The sequence below is a fragment of the Nymphalis io genome, chromosome 12 (genome assembly GCF_905147045.1).
Source record: "Nymphalis io chromosome 12, ilAglIoxx1.1, whole genome shotgun sequence".
In the NCBI taxonomy this organism is placed as follows: Eukaryota; Metazoa; Arthropoda; class Insecta; order Lepidoptera; family Nymphalidae; genus Nymphalis; species Nymphalis io.
Window position 1 is genome coordinate 4,054,017 of NC_065899.1, and position 16,457 is coordinate 4,070,473.

Consider the following 16,457-nt stretch of genomic DNA (forward strand, 5'->3'; position numbering starts at 1 on the left):
ATTATATCTCTGAAACAGACGCGGGTGCTGTTGTTGATAATGTCCAGCTTAGAAAAACTTTACTGATGATCAAAACGTTAACACTTTTAAGACTTTTAAGATTATTTCTTTATTTTATGCTATAGTCATGCTTAGAACAGTTTAAAGTATAAAACAATATCTACCCGTAAATATTGTATTTGTATATTGATCAAAATTAAAAAGTACAAATATGTTGGCAGAAGTAGTTTTCAAATAAACGATTTATTGATATAATACTCGTATTCACTTATTTATTTATTGATCAGACAATATTAATGATCAAAAATTTACATTAATAGAATCCAAAGGATAACCTTCCCTTATCACTAATTTTCAAATAAATTCGAGGCTAAAAAAACTGTTGAAAATATAACATACTAAATAGTAATATTTCTAAAATTAAATTAATTATACAAGTTATAAGGGAGAAAAAAACACAAAGTAACTAGCGTATATTTTTAATCTGCAGTATTTATGTGTATGTATGGTCGCGTACAGTGTAATGTGTTTCAAAATGATGTGCGTTTCATTTTATAAGCAGAGACGACATGCGAGCAAACAGCCTCCCTCAGGAACTAAACTTTTCGTCCACCTAGCGACAATATTTGAAAGTTATTTCAGCATTCACAGCCCTCATAGGCACCGTTAAAATTTTCCCTGCGTCCTTATTCATAATATACATATTAAACATCCCTTTCATACATCTATGTTACACGTTGAGAGTGAACGAGATAGGAATATTTGCAAACTGACATCTCTGAATTAACGGTGGTCGGCTTATGATAATTTACATATTTAGGTGAAATTAACCTCGCTGTGTTAAATTGTATTATGAATATTAATAGCCGTGCGTGTGCGAATAATGTAATATATTATATGGTTAAGCAGAAGCCCGTCTTTATGGCTCAGATTTTGTTATAAAATTATGATGGTCTTATAAACAAGATATAAAGTTTCAGTTAATTCATTTTTACTTCATTTATAAATATAATAAAATAAAATGGGTTATGTTATTTTCAACTGAGACATGAAAAATATACCGATGATCTAAATTAAATTCACTGAATATTTCAAAACAATTATGTAACACAAATCATATTTATTAATATCATATTATTTATTTTTTGTTACAAATTTAATTTTCATGTTTCTCGTTATTATAATTTGTTAATTCGTTAGATTTCTTCTCCGTATATTAAACAGTAGAAATGCCCAAAACGACCCGAGGCAAAACTTTGAAAGGCACGAGGTTTATTTGGTTATCTAATAAAATATTACGAGCTTGACAAGTGCCTCGTAGCACCCTGGTGGCCTTTCTTACCTTCGGTTATAGCCCCTTAAGCAACTCCAAGTAAAAATGTGGGTATAAAGAAAATGGCGGATGCGCTTTTTAAATAATATATTATAAAATCCTTTAAAAAAATTACTATTTTGGAAACGTCCAATTTTTAGTCCGTTTCTTTATATTATATATATTTATATGGCTAAATTATAACATCTAAGAAGAAAATGTACGTATAATAAGGTAATATAAAAATATATTGATTTTATTTCAAATAAAGTACTTTAAACTATTTTATTTAACACGATTGTACTTTTAATACCTATCCAAAGTTCTTATACCTTTCAAAGTTTTTATCCAGATCAAACAGACTCTTAATAAATTATCAAAATATGAGGGTGATTGAAAAAAATCTAATACCCCCTGGAAATTTGACCTAAGAAAATTAAATAAAACACTGTAAAAAAAAGTAACTTATTGCGGCAAATAATCTGAAGGGCGGTAAAAATGTGAGGGGATTTAAATTTAATTTTCGAACTGGAACGACATGGAATATCCCTCGTGGCGGAGTTCCAAGTTCAAATGTCGTATAAAAATATCTTTTAAAAGTACAACCTGAAAAAAAATATATAATTTGAACGTTAAATGCGAAGTCTTAATGTGCCGGCTCTTATTGCCGTGGGAATGATTTGGGAACAAATTGGAAAAATTTCTTTCGAATATTTAAAAAAAACAATCGTGTTCTAGATGAAAATTAGATTTTGAATATTCTTGATATTGTTATTTTTATTTAACATTATTGATAAATTATTCATAAGTTTTATCAAATAATCTTCACATAACAAAACCAATTTTAAAAATATAATGATTCTACTTGCGGCGATAACTAATATTAAGAAGAACATTTTATCTATTTTTTAAATTCATATACGTTGGCAGACAAGCAATTTAAATGGTGACCATGGCATAAACGTTGGCACTGCAAAAAATATCCACCGTCCCTTACATATTCAATGCGCCACCAGCCTTGGGAACTAGGATGTTCCTCATACCTGTAATTACACTGGCTCACTCACCCTTCAATCTGTACAACAATACTAAGTAGGGAGGTAGAATATATGATGAGTGGGTGGTACCTACCCTGACGGGATTGCATTTGATAAAATTCTCAATATTGCTGATATTGAGAATTAAAATTAAACTTAGAAATAAATAATAATAAGAATACTCGCATAATAAAGTCAATTTAAAATTATATTTTGAAACTATTATGTAGATTTGAAAATATTTATAATAAGATAAACAAAACATTAAAAGGTATCCCTCGACGGGACGCGACTTGTACTTGGTAATTAACAGGGTCTCCTCAGGGATGGGCCGGGGTCCAGTAATATATTATATTTCAGATGACACTCCGCTCTGAGGGTCGATGTTTTGAAGGATCGTAATCACAATGCCAAATGTTTAGATACTGGAACGTAACACATTATTATGAATATATTTAACGAAGACATTTTGTTTCGTATTTCATTCTATACCTATTAAAATATATACTTATGTAAATTGTATATTTCTTCGATCACAGTAAAACTTTTCACACGTATAGTTTTTTTAATGGAGATAATTTACCATACTAACTACTTATAGGTGGCTCTGCAGCACATTAAAGTCTATACCAACCTGCTCATGGGCATGATAATTTGTTTAGCCAGTTTATGGCATTCGTAGTTTATTATATTAGTTTTTCTAATATAATAAAATTAAATACATTTATTGTTATATTTTTTTTAATTATTATAAATATTAAAATTCATCCCTATAAATTTATTTACATAAGAATTGCCATTATAAAAAATATACAAAAAACAACTACTGTTGATATCATGGCCGCGATGGCACATGATGCCACCGAATGGTGGCACGAATGAAAGCACTAATTCCCCTTTTAATTGCAAAAAATATTGTATTTTATGTCATCAATCTATACAAAAAATAACTGAGAGGCTCTAAACTTCCCGATTCTATTTCGATCCAACTAAGACCGAACCGCAACTTGATTGTTGTGTTAGTAGAATAGGAAAACGCTAACGATTATGTTTCGATTCGATTGCGATAAAGTGAAAAATTATTCGTAGAATTGAATGTGATTGGAACAATTTACATTAAAAAGTTTACATTGAGTAATATGTTGTAAAAAAATGTATTTGCTAGTTTTATATCTAAGAAATCCAGCTAACTACAATATCTACTTGATTACAAGGAAAATGTATATTTCCCCTACAATCTGCTCGTAATTTAATTTTCATAGTTTACTGCGCACGAAGTTTTTACGATGAACGATACTTCTTTAAGTCCTACGTCGTAACATTTACACGAGACTATAGACTACGATCTTTCCGTTCAAATTGCGACCTTAATACTTTAATAATAAGAACTATAGATTTATTATTTTTACTGAGTTGACTGTATAAAGTAGACGGCGATTAATTCTTAAATGTTAGATGAGGCGTAAAGTCTTTTGTAACGTCGTTGTATGTTGTACTAAGATTGACGGGGATTGCAGCTCTCGGCGAAATTACGACAAATTGTTATATTATTTTTATATAACAACAATTTGTTGTTTAACATTTCTGCTTATAATATTAATTTACATCGTAATGAAAAGCAAATGTCAAACAACGTTAACATGTGTTACGTATCTACAAACCAGTAACAGGGCAGCGTGGTGGAATAATTTCCAAATATACCATTTGCGTACCTTGAAAGGATATTTTTTGTAAACATATTATAGTTGTGTACATACTTGTAAACATTGTGTACTAAATATACGAACTTATATATTTTAAGTATAAATTTATTATTTTATATTTATCAATTTTACTCGAAGCTTTCTGAAACACTGTTCATGAACTTGGCTTTGAATTGAATGGTCATTGGATAGTTAATCTTGAAAAATGAAGGTCCCATACTGCGTTTTAGCTGCGTTTTTATTTACTAATAGACATTATTATTATTTAATGTGTATGTTTTTGATGATACAATTAGTTGCAGATCATTAATTTATCAAAACTTAAATTTAAATATTACATTCGCAGGAGTTGATAGAAAATAATCAAATGCAACCCATGCGACAATTCCTATATTATATATTTGTAACTTTTAATATAATGTTTTTGTTATAACAATAAAACATTTTATTTCTATATAACTCGTAATAAAGGTGAACAACTCCTAAATCTTGTCCGGACATCTTTATAAGCGCTACTTCACCCCTATTGCTTAGCTGGAATTACGAATTACATGATAAGGACAGCAGAAAAATGTATGCAGATATTTTATCTATTATAATTTATAGTATACACAAAAACTATTTAATTATGAAAAACAATGTTGACACAAATGTATATATAATGTTGTATCTTATAGTCTACTCAATGAAATAAATGATATATTAAAATAAATGTTTGTTTGAATGTGCTAATTTCAAGATCTCCAAGACCGATTTGAGATAATATTGCTTTTGTTATTATACTATTTATTAAGAAAGGCCAATATAAAATCATGCCTATGGCTGCGGGTGGAACAGAAACGCTGAACGCATGTGAAACCTAGTCATTGGTAGCCATAGGAGTAAGTTATAAAATAAAGGAAAATAAATAAATTAAATTTACATGAGACTGTGAGGTGACAAAAGAAAATTAATCGAATCTGGTCAAAAAAGTTGGGTAATTTTCGACCATATACGATACTTTTCGCAATATTTAATTAAACTTGGCATTGTGATAGCATTACTCGATCAACATATATCTCATACATAACAACAGATTACGAATCGAAATAACTGACTTATTAATGAATAACACATATCATTTAAGAAAGTCAATTATAAACTAAAATTATTTAATGTAACTTTTGGACTTTACGTGGAAAACAGACTGTATTTAAGCACCTTAAATAAAATTAAAATAAATTTATTAAAATTCTGATAACATTTTACATTCTAACCGTACATTCAACATTCATCTCGACGGCCCATAACTAGTGTTTTTCACGCAAGTTTTATGTGCTATTATTTGCTACGAGATATAAAAGTAATCCGGTCGGACGTTACAGTCTGACCGGCTCATCCGGACCATATAAAAGGCTGCAACAGAATCCCTTTATGTTGTATTCGACAGTAAAATCTGTGTCTATATATTGTTTATTTACTTACATTTAGGAATTATTTTATGAAAATATTATGCATTCTTACTATTTGATCATATAACTGTGTTTTTATTTGATATTTAAATATACTTATTATATATATATTTCCACCAACACGCATTGGAGCAGCGTGGTGGAATAAGCTCCAAACCTTCTCCTCAGAAAGAGGAGAGGAGGCCATTAGCCCAGCAGTGGGACATTCATATGCTGTTACGGTATACTTATTATGTATTTAGAGGTATTTTTAATAACAGATACTAAAGTTTCGCAGTTAAATTCTTAAAAAATACTTTAAAAGTGGCAGTGGGCAGAACACAGATGTCAACCGATGGTCGTGGGTTTAATTTCAAGCACAAATTTCAGTTGTGCAAAATTTATATTAATTTCATAACTGGGGCATAACACCTTAGTTCGCAAGGTGGTTAATATTTCTACGCCACATCCATATCTTTGGGCGGTGGTGGCCACTTACCATCAGGTGATCCATTAGCCGTCCACGTTCATACATTAAAAAAAAAACTTCTTCTTGGTGTTGAATGTCATTAAAAGAACCTACACGTGAATTAGTGCACATTTATAATAGCAGCCGCGATTTCAAATAATGCGTAACAAAAACGAAATCCAAATTATTTATGTGAGGCTAATCCCTGATACGTTTGTGTATATATTTATGAACCTGGCGTTTTCATAATCATATCAATCTGCAATTAATATTGTATGTTCTAAATATTATACTATTTTATATACAAGATTCTCACATGATTTTTTTATAAATAATGCACTTAAAAATATTTTTATATCGTTCTAGTATTAGAGATTAAAAACTTTTCTATTTTCAATTTACGGTTTTGGGTCCAAGTTATTTGTGAGCCGCTCATCCATTATTATTTCAATTATTAAATAGTGCACGGATACTTTATACTGTGTTAAAAATAAAAACTACATTACTCACATTTATTTATTAGTTTTCATAACTTCAAAATATTGACTAAAATTTATATTTTTAGTTAATATTTTATAATAATTCCTGTCTGCGGATGAAATATAGCACAAAATATAAAAATATTTTTATAATATATTCAATATTAAGGACTAATTTAACCCTGTACTATTTTTGAATGAAAAGAGCTGCTACTTTAATTATATACATTATATACGATATACAAGCCTTAAATAGATTTCCAATCCTCCTTATTAATATAATTGGGAGGCCTAAACCCAGCAGTAGCAAATTTACGGTGTAGTCTTCTTTTTGTACTTTATATATCTTGTCTTATTAACCCTTTATATTTATTTAGGTCCTTGTTTATTGAATTCGTTCAGAATTGTTCGCGTAAATTGTAAAATGGGACATCAACTATTCACGTTTCTCATATAAGTTACTCCTACCACGTATTACTCACTGCAATCCAAAACCCATTTTCTGTCATAAATAAAACAGGTCTCGGGCGCCCCATACCTTTCAATTTCTACATAGTACAAACAATATTCCCGGGCCAATACTAAACAACTGTCATTTTATTTTATCACCAGGCTTTCGCGTAAACTCTCTCGCTAGTGATAAATTTTAATGTTACAGTACGAAATATAGTCGCGTGGTAAGGGTAAAACAGCAGTAGAATTCTTTATGTTAGCTAAGATGTGTAACGTTAAATGTTTCCGCGTCAAATTCAATACTTAATTCTAAAATAAAAAATTACAATGTGAAAAATTAAATAGTAATATTTCATATGCTATCGAGTTAACACATAGATTTTTTACGTCTCTACATTGTTTCTGCGCGCTTCGTTTTTAATACGATAAAAATTGGATAAAAATATAAAAATAAAAATGCAAAAAATATCATTATCTGCAAAACTATCACATAAGAAAAACGTTGCGCTTCCCGGTAATCCTTAACTGCTACCTTAATCATGTTTGTAATTCTGTTTTTAGTTTTTTATAGTGAACAAATTATACGGAATGTTATCCACAATGCCATTTCAGTATGGCAATAAAAATAAAGATAACAACTTTTAAGTATTACTTATTGAAACTAACATTCAATATAATTGCAAATTATGAAATATTAGAGATATTTTAGAAACAAATGAGTGTTTTAATGATAGGTACTGTTTAAAAAACGCTGAAGTTAAATCCTTTGGGAGGCTATAACATTATGCATGCCGCGCTTCGTTGTGTAAGATTAACCCATTGTAAAAGTGTCTTTTAACAAACTCTTACAACTTTTAAACTCCGCCGTGTCTCAAATCTCGAATCGGTCTCAGGAGGTTTCCTGTAAAAAATTAACGTACAAAAAGTCGAAAAATAAAGTTTGAAATGTCCCCTTTCGCGAGTAAACATTTTAGCCGCTTGAAAGTACAGAATTAAAATTAAAAATGTTCGAATAGGAATTCTATGTTGACGGAAAATTTCTATATAATAATTTAAAAAATAGTAGGTTATTTAAAATAAGTTAAATAATTAGCATACTATATCAAATTGATATACAATTTTCACATTTTTATATTTAATATTAGAGGATATGTAGGTAGCATGTTCATATGTTCTATACTTTTCTTGATATAATAAAAGTGCTAAGTTAACGTAGTCTGGAGAAAAATATCGGTCCAGGTATTTTCCAAGCAAACGCTGCTTAACTATAATTACAGATACACGATAAGTTTTTACATGTAACATAATACGTTTTCTCCAAAATGTCTAAATAGATGTCGCCCACAAAATTTTCATCTTTTCTTTTAATAATTAAAGTTAGGATAAACTTTATGATCAGGATGTATTTTTAAGTCATTTTGTCAAATTAAAGTGTAAATATCATAATATGAACCACCACGATTATGCAAGCAACAACCGCGCTTAATTCATGTTGAATTCATTAAGTTTGAAAAGGTGCCGTAACTAGGTGTCTTGATAATTTAATCCTTACAGGATTGCCCAATTAAAATGTTCCCAACGACTTTTTAAATATTCACCACGGCGAAGGGTTAAAACAAGCCTAAAAACGAGGTAAAATTTACAACTCCTGTGAGAATTTATTCGAATATAATGACATTTTAGGTGTCGATTAGTAAAAGTTTGCTCGAAAAGTTTGACAGGCGCATTAGAGGATTTTAGCCGTCGATACAAAATGTAAATAATATCGAAATACCAATGCGTTTCTTTATCTAAATGTGAATATAAAACTTATTGAGGAGAGAATATATACTTCTATTCTTTTAAAAATCAAATATATAAAATAATTAATGTAGTAGTATAAATATTATACATAACCGATGTTATTCAATAACTACTTAAAAACTTTTAAAATATGTTACCAAATTTATAATAATTATATTTACTGTGTCTTAGGATCTTTATATTTTAGCTAAAGTTATGTATCATATGCAAAGTTGCGGTAACTTACGGTATTTGAGCATTTCCGTATGCATATTATTTTACTAGGTTTTTGAAGAAATATGATTAAGAAAGAAATGTAATTTAATAAAATTACGAATAGAATTTCATTTTCGTTGTGTATTATTATGATATCTTTAAAATATATTCTTATGAGACTTAAGTACCTATAGATAATAGTTTTTCAAGGTTACATTCTGAGTATAAACAAAAAACCACTTTAGATACCTAGCCTACCTAGATACCTTTATTATACCCTACAAGTTAGTTCAAATGTTAAAACCGAAAAGCGCAAGAGGTAATAAAAATGATCAAATTAAATTCAACTTTAAAATTTTATATAAAACACAAGTTTCAGTATATAACAAAACGAAACTTAAATGATCACAACGAATACATCCCGTAGACTACAAAACTAGCTATATCTCATCTCAATCTCAACAAAAGCAATACTACACCTAGGTACCCATAAAGTTACATAGTTTTAATGATAAATAAGGTCGGTTGTAATGATAATAACTCCAAAAAAAAATCAAAGAAAAAATTGTGTAGAATTAAGAAAGAACATTCAAAATTAGGAAGTAGGTACCTACCTTATTATTCCAGATAAAGCATTTGACGATAATTTCTTAACATATTAACCTGGCTCTTGTCTTTGCATAACTGCCATACCTATCTCTGTCTATGTCAAGTTTTTATTCTTTGTTTTCTAAAGTACGATAAGCAGATGCCCACTGCCTGAATGATTGTTTATTTTGATTTCTAGAAATGATTCTAATGATTTCTATGAATCTTAGTATAGTTTATAGTGATATCTTAATACCACCTAAATAGTTTCTGACAAGTTATTTGGTAAAATGTTCATTTGTCCTACATTTGTTGTCAAGCACTAAGTAACATTTATTACTACTGGTGTCGTTCTGACGTGAGTCGTCTGAGTGAGCCAGTGTAACTACAGGCATTCCCTTGTATAACATAACATCTTGGTTTTTAAGATTGATGACGTATTGCTAATGCAAGTAATGGTCAATATCTCTCACACCGCCAATGTCTTTGGGCGGAAGTGACTATATACCATCTGTCCATCCATCTAGGTAGAAAATTAGTTTTTCTGTATATACTTACATATTTCTTGTGTTATTATTAAATACACAAAATATTTAGTGATATGTGAGAATTATGTGCGCACTTGTTATCGATATACATATCACTTATCAGCATTAAAAAATGTAGATACCTCTTAATTATGTAAATGTATGTCACAATATTGTAAATGTACCCACTTATAGGAATACAAATAAATAAATTATAAATTAATAAATTATAATTTATTTATTTGTATCCCTGAACTTAATATCTTTATAGTTCTAGCTGCGTGTCTTGCATTCATCTTTTTTATAGATTAACATATAAATTTACCTATAAATCACAATATCGAAACAAAACTAATGCAAGAATGTCATATAATGTGATTTTATATGATATTTTTTCATTATTTACTTTTATTACATTTTCTTTTATATATTTTTGTTGCTTAAAAATGTATAATAACAAATAGTTCATAATTTAACCATTAATCAATAAGCCTCGGTAGCGCAGAAGGCAGCGCGTAAGTCTCATAATCTTAAGGTCGTGAGTTCGATCCTCACCCGGGGCATATTTTTTATTATAATGTAGGAAATTTTATTTTTTGAATATTTTTATTGTAATGTTAATATAAGTTTTGATGAACGCTTACTACAAATAAGATCACAAAGCATAACTTATTTTTATCGGCAATATTATTTTTCCTTATACTAACTTCTCCGGTCTGGTCTGGTGCCTAGTGATATTTGAAGTATTATTCATTTTTTATTACTTATGTTACAATTATTATTTAAAAACATTTTTCCAGACTCTAATTAAAGCTTATAGCGCCATCTAGTAAAATATCTTTGAATGTGTGAACTTTAGTGTAATACGCCATCTATTGTATATTTTGTGCACTATCTCCTGAGCTTTTCTAACTACCACGTTTTTTAAAGTATACCGTATCGTTCTTTATGCTTGTGGCAATAGATGGCATTGTTAATAATTTTAATTATATAAAAATATATATTTTTTGTAATAATTCATGTATAATAAAACAGTTTAAATACGTGTAATTGGCAAAATATTTTGCGCTCAACCAGCTTAACTACAACGTGGAAATAAAAATATAAAATAATTGTTTATCTTTATTTGTCAATTTTAATGAGCGTACACTTTTTTTAACACGCTTTTTTGTAATCTGACTTACATTAACATTGATAGGCCAAAATCTTAAATTATTATATTTACTAACATTATCACATTATGTCGATCTGCAATAATATAGATATATAATAAATCAAAAATGTCATAGTATTTAATTAACAGACTTATGTAAATTAAAGGAAAGAAGTAAGTACTAAATTTCTTGCCGGTTTTTTTCGGTAGAATCTACGTTCCGAACCTATGGTAGTTTCACATTTAATTCAATACTGTACCAAACATGGCAATTCAAGACTGCTTTTATGAGCATACTTGAGTAAATAATATTTTATGTTGATTATTCGTTATTAAATTTAAATTATGTTCGAACCAATAATATGTACCTACTGGCTATAAGAACCAGAAATTCCAAAATTAAAAAAATAATTTATTAATAGACTAACTTTAGAATAAGTACTATACTTTAGTACAAGAAGATGAAATTTACCCTTATCGCGACAATAGTCTAAATTAGAAGCGGGTGAAATTGCGAAGCGCAGCTACTTTTATAAAATTATACATTAGAAACTTCGAAACGCACTGCATCTTCTGGAATAAGCTTTGTTTAATATTGGTTTAATTGTTTTTTCTGTTAGACATTACAAAAGGTCTCGTCATTTATTAGTTTAGGTATTTTTATTGACACATGATTGCAATGGTATTTTTCAATTTTAGGAATTATATTAATCCTTATTTGAAATAAAGAATTCTTATAAATTTCTTAATATTTTTATATGGCCAGGTCTCAACTCTTAGTAATATTATGGTAACGAAACTTGACAGTTAGGAGAGCAAAACGACCAACTTGATGGAGTATTGTTTCGAATTCCGTCACGCCTCGACCTGGCTAGGGTTAAGCCGGTTAAGGCCACCGTTCGGAGGCTAAGCGCCAGAGATTTTACTGGCAAAAGCGAATTGTTCTAAAGTTTACGATATTTTCCTATTATAAAGCTATGTTTGCTCCTGGCGACTTCGTTACGCGCAAAATACAAAACATCAATCGTCTAAAAATTCATATTTCGATTTTATTTTTCTTCCTAATAAAACATATGTTAGTTTTGCTACAACTCTATAGATAATAATTGTTTTCTGACCAGTATCGACCACATATTCTGAACGCAGAATAGTCACAGCGCACAAAAGTGTGCGCAAACACAGATGTAGTCACTCTCATAACACTATGAAACGACAATTCGACACGATTGAAGCGAGATCAAGGCGAAGGGCTTCACGTGCATTGATATGCATTGATAGGCACGAGAGAGTAACACTACCAACTCAGGATCACTACTGAGACCAATAAATAAATATGGAATAAAATAAATAAAAATACATTTTGCCGATGATGATGGACATATAAATGACGGGATTCGTGGAAACAGACTTAAAGCCGATTGAATTACATTATATCATATCATAATATCTTAAACGTCGTGTTTTGCATGTCTTCGGCGTATATTTCTATTGTTTTGAATGATAGTTTAGTAATTTAGGAAAATTATGGTTCATGTGTGTTTTGTTTGCGATTATTTTTGTGTGCAATTTGTCTTCCTTGAAATGCTGTGTATGTTTTATGGATTCTTACGCTGATCTGAAGTATTCGGCCAGCCTGTCCATGGTGTATTAAATAATAATTAAGCTATTTAAATTATTAGTAAATAGCAATTCTGAAAATTACAATAGCTGATTGATAGCCTTGTCTTTATAATATTATTTTATTATCTCGATGTGTTACCATAACTTTCGATGTAATAATAGAGATTTGAAAAGAGCTTCCTTTTCTTAACCACCTTTACAATTTGGCTTATTCATCATTCCACCCATTTAAAGGGCACACAGTGTGGTGTTTCAATGAATCAAAAATTTAATCGTTTCTGGACAACATAAACGTTATGGTTCGGGCTTTAAAGGGAAGTGAACTGTAATATTTTGAATTGGTGTGGTGAAATATGTATCACATTATTGGGTTGTGAATTTTATAAATTATTAATATAATTTTTATTATTAATATATCGTAACCGTAACGTGAATGTCCCACTGCTGGGCTAAAGGCCTCCTCTCCTCATTTTGAAGAGAAGGTTTGGAGCTTATCCACCACGCTGCTCCAATGCGGGTTGGTGGAATACACATGTGGCTTTTCAGTGAAATTAGACACATGCAGGTTTCCTCACGATGTTTTCCTTCACCGTAAAGCACGAGATGAATTATAATCACAAATTAAGCACATGAAAATTCAGTGGTGCTTGCCCGGGCTTGAACCCACGATCGTCGGTTAGGATTCACGCGTTCTTACCACTGGGCCATCTTGCCTTTTTTTAAATTAATAATTAATTTATAAAATTATTAATATAATTATTAATATAATTTTATAAATTTACTTCAATTTTATAATTTGACAACAATTGTTAGCTTAAGTTATAAACATTAAGTTGTTTCTTTGGATAAATGTTTAGACAAAAATATTGAGTAAAATTATTATTTGTCACAAGTGATATCAAAATATATATATCGTAAAGTATTAAGTGATTTCATATTACAAAAAGAACTAAAAATCTATCGATATGGTTTTCATTAAAATCAATATAGCCTTTTCGGTTGTACATTCTAACGTTAAAGAAACATTAACTTGCTCTATTAGAAAAAATCTAAGATTAATAAATTGATAAAAACATCGATCAATCTCACGTAAGTTATCCTATTATAATTATCAAAGCTGCCCCTTAACCATGCATGGTGACGATGCACCCTTAAAACAGCCTAATTATACCCCTTTACGGGCGCCGCCCTAAAATGTTATTAAGCGGAGATTTATATCGAATCATTAAGAGCATTGATTAGTTACGGATTCCGTTCCGAGATATTTAACACGTTGCAATAAAAAAACTAATGTTCTGGCTACTTTGTTTCCAAAGAAATGCTATTATTATTGTTTCTTTTAGAATGTTTATATTTAAGGCAATTTAAATTTAGAATCGTGGTATTTTTTTGTTACCTTTATCGTAATAAGATTTTTTTTTACGTTTCAAGTCTTACAAAAATTTAAATGGCTTTTTGCAATAATAAGTACTTAAATAGGCACGATTTAAATATAGATTTAATGTAATATATAAATATGTTTTTTTTTTGTGATGATTATGTTTTATTGTATAACTTTTAGTCTTACATTATTATATTTTCCCATTCATTAACGACGAAATTGCTTGTAATAAATTTTAGCGTATAAGTTGATTTATAGAATACACAAACGCTATTCTTTTTTAATCCTTCATAAAACTATTAAACACTCCAAACTATTAAGTCTTGCTAAACATGGGCTGTTAAAAATTTGATCTTATATTTCAAATGGCGAGCATCTCGTAATGAAAAATTCTTAAACTAAAAACTGTTACTTCATAGAGGGTAAATTGAGGTAAAGTCGGTGACAGAAGTTGGACATTGAATATTCGATTTTCTATTTTTTATATATCGAGTTTTTGCTATCACTACATCAACATAGTTTTGGTAAATATTATGTGAATAATATATAAATATATTTTTATAGAATAGGAAGGCGGACGAGCGTATGGGCCACCTGATAATAAGTGGTCACCAACGCCCATAGACATTGACATTGTAAGAAATGTTAACCATCGATTATATCACCAATGCGCCATTAACCTTGGGAACTAAGATGTCTACTATGTCTTGTGCCTGTAATTACGCTGGCTCACTCACCCTTCAAACCGGAACACAAAAATACCAAGTACTGCTGTTTTGCAGTAGAATATCTGATGAGTGAGTGGTACCTAGCCAGACGAGCTTGCACAAAGCTCTACCACCAGTAAATATATCTACAAATACAGCGTAGAATATTCAAGGTGTTGGACTGATGACAAAGCGGCAGCTGAAGCCTGCGTTTAGCAGTGGACTGCGATTGCATGAATGACGTATGACATATAAATATTCATGCTATTATAACAAAATAATTAAGTTGGCAAATAACCTTGTGCGATCATAATTGATATAGTAAGAAGTGAAAATATCTTAATAATTTATTTTGCAATAAATCGCTTATCTGAAATCAACAATGTAGGTAAAGTGATCCAGACAGTTTTAACATACAATCACTGTTATTATTCTGACATTTTGATCACAAAAGACGCCGCCAATGATATACTGTTTTTGGAATAGAAACTCTTTGGAATAGCTGTTTGTTCTCTGTTTGTTTTTTTTTAAATTATCTTTAATATTATTTCTACTTAATAATTCTTTCGTCATAGAAGTAATTAGTATTTGCGCCTATTATTTACTGATAAAATGATGAAATCGTTTTAGAATATGTAGGATGAAATTATTTTGTTTTGTTCATGTTTAGTATCCGTAACAGCCTGTGAATGTCCCACTGCTGGGCTAAAGGCCTCCTCTCCTCTTTTTGAGGAGAAGGTTTGGAGCTTATTCCACCACGCTGCTCCAATGCGGGTTGGTAGAATTCACATGTGGCAGAACTTCAGTGAAATTAGACACATGCAGGTTTCCTCACGATGTTTTCCTTCACCGTAAAGCACGAGATGAATAACATATAAATTAAAAATTAAGAATATGTATTATCAAACTTAGATTCAATAAAAAGTAAACGGTAACTTATTTTAAATAAGAAAAAAACACAATCATGGACTAGCTCTTTTTAGAATCTTGTTTTGAAGAACTATTAAAAATGTGTGGAATCGAAACGTATTTGTCTATTTTAAAATGAAAATATTTACTGATACGATTAGATAATCGAATTGTATGCCAAACGTGCATGTTTTAATGATATAACCTACTCATTACCATAATTCGCTTATAGGAAAGATGAAATGGATTTGAACTGACAGTATGTATGTGTGTACTTCTGCTATTGCGTCGAGTCTTATGCCCGGATTGTCTGTGAGAAATTATTTTTCTTAACGATAAGACGACGATATTTGAGATGAGATTTATTTTTAATATATTTAATATATCTATAATAAGTTAAAATCCCGCTGTATAGTTTTATTATAAAAACATTTATATTTGTATGACTATTGTTATATACGTCTATATTTCTATCTATATTTATGCCATGCTTAATATATAAATTAAATCATAACTACATTTCCCTGTATTTATAACATTTATATCGTATATAAATAAAAATAATCTAAACGACTCTGTGGCATGTTTTGTTCAAGCAAAGCTTCTCCAAATTGAGTTATCAACTTGGGTGAAATTCATTGTCTTTAAACGTTTATAACTTTTTGTGCCGATACGCGTTTAATAGTTAATT

The 16,457-nt window shown here is 29.7% G+C and overlaps 1 non-coding gene across 1 annotated transcript; it reads left to right on the forward strand.

The window, feature by feature from the left end:
• The first annotated feature begins 10,486 nt into the window (after positions 1–10,486).
• Trnam-cau (transfer RNA methionine (anticodon CAU)) lies at positions 10,487–10,559 on the forward strand. The gene has a single exon. It is a non-coding gene; the product is annotated as a tRNA-Met (tRNA).
• Positions 10,560–16,457: the final 5,898 nt, after the last annotated feature.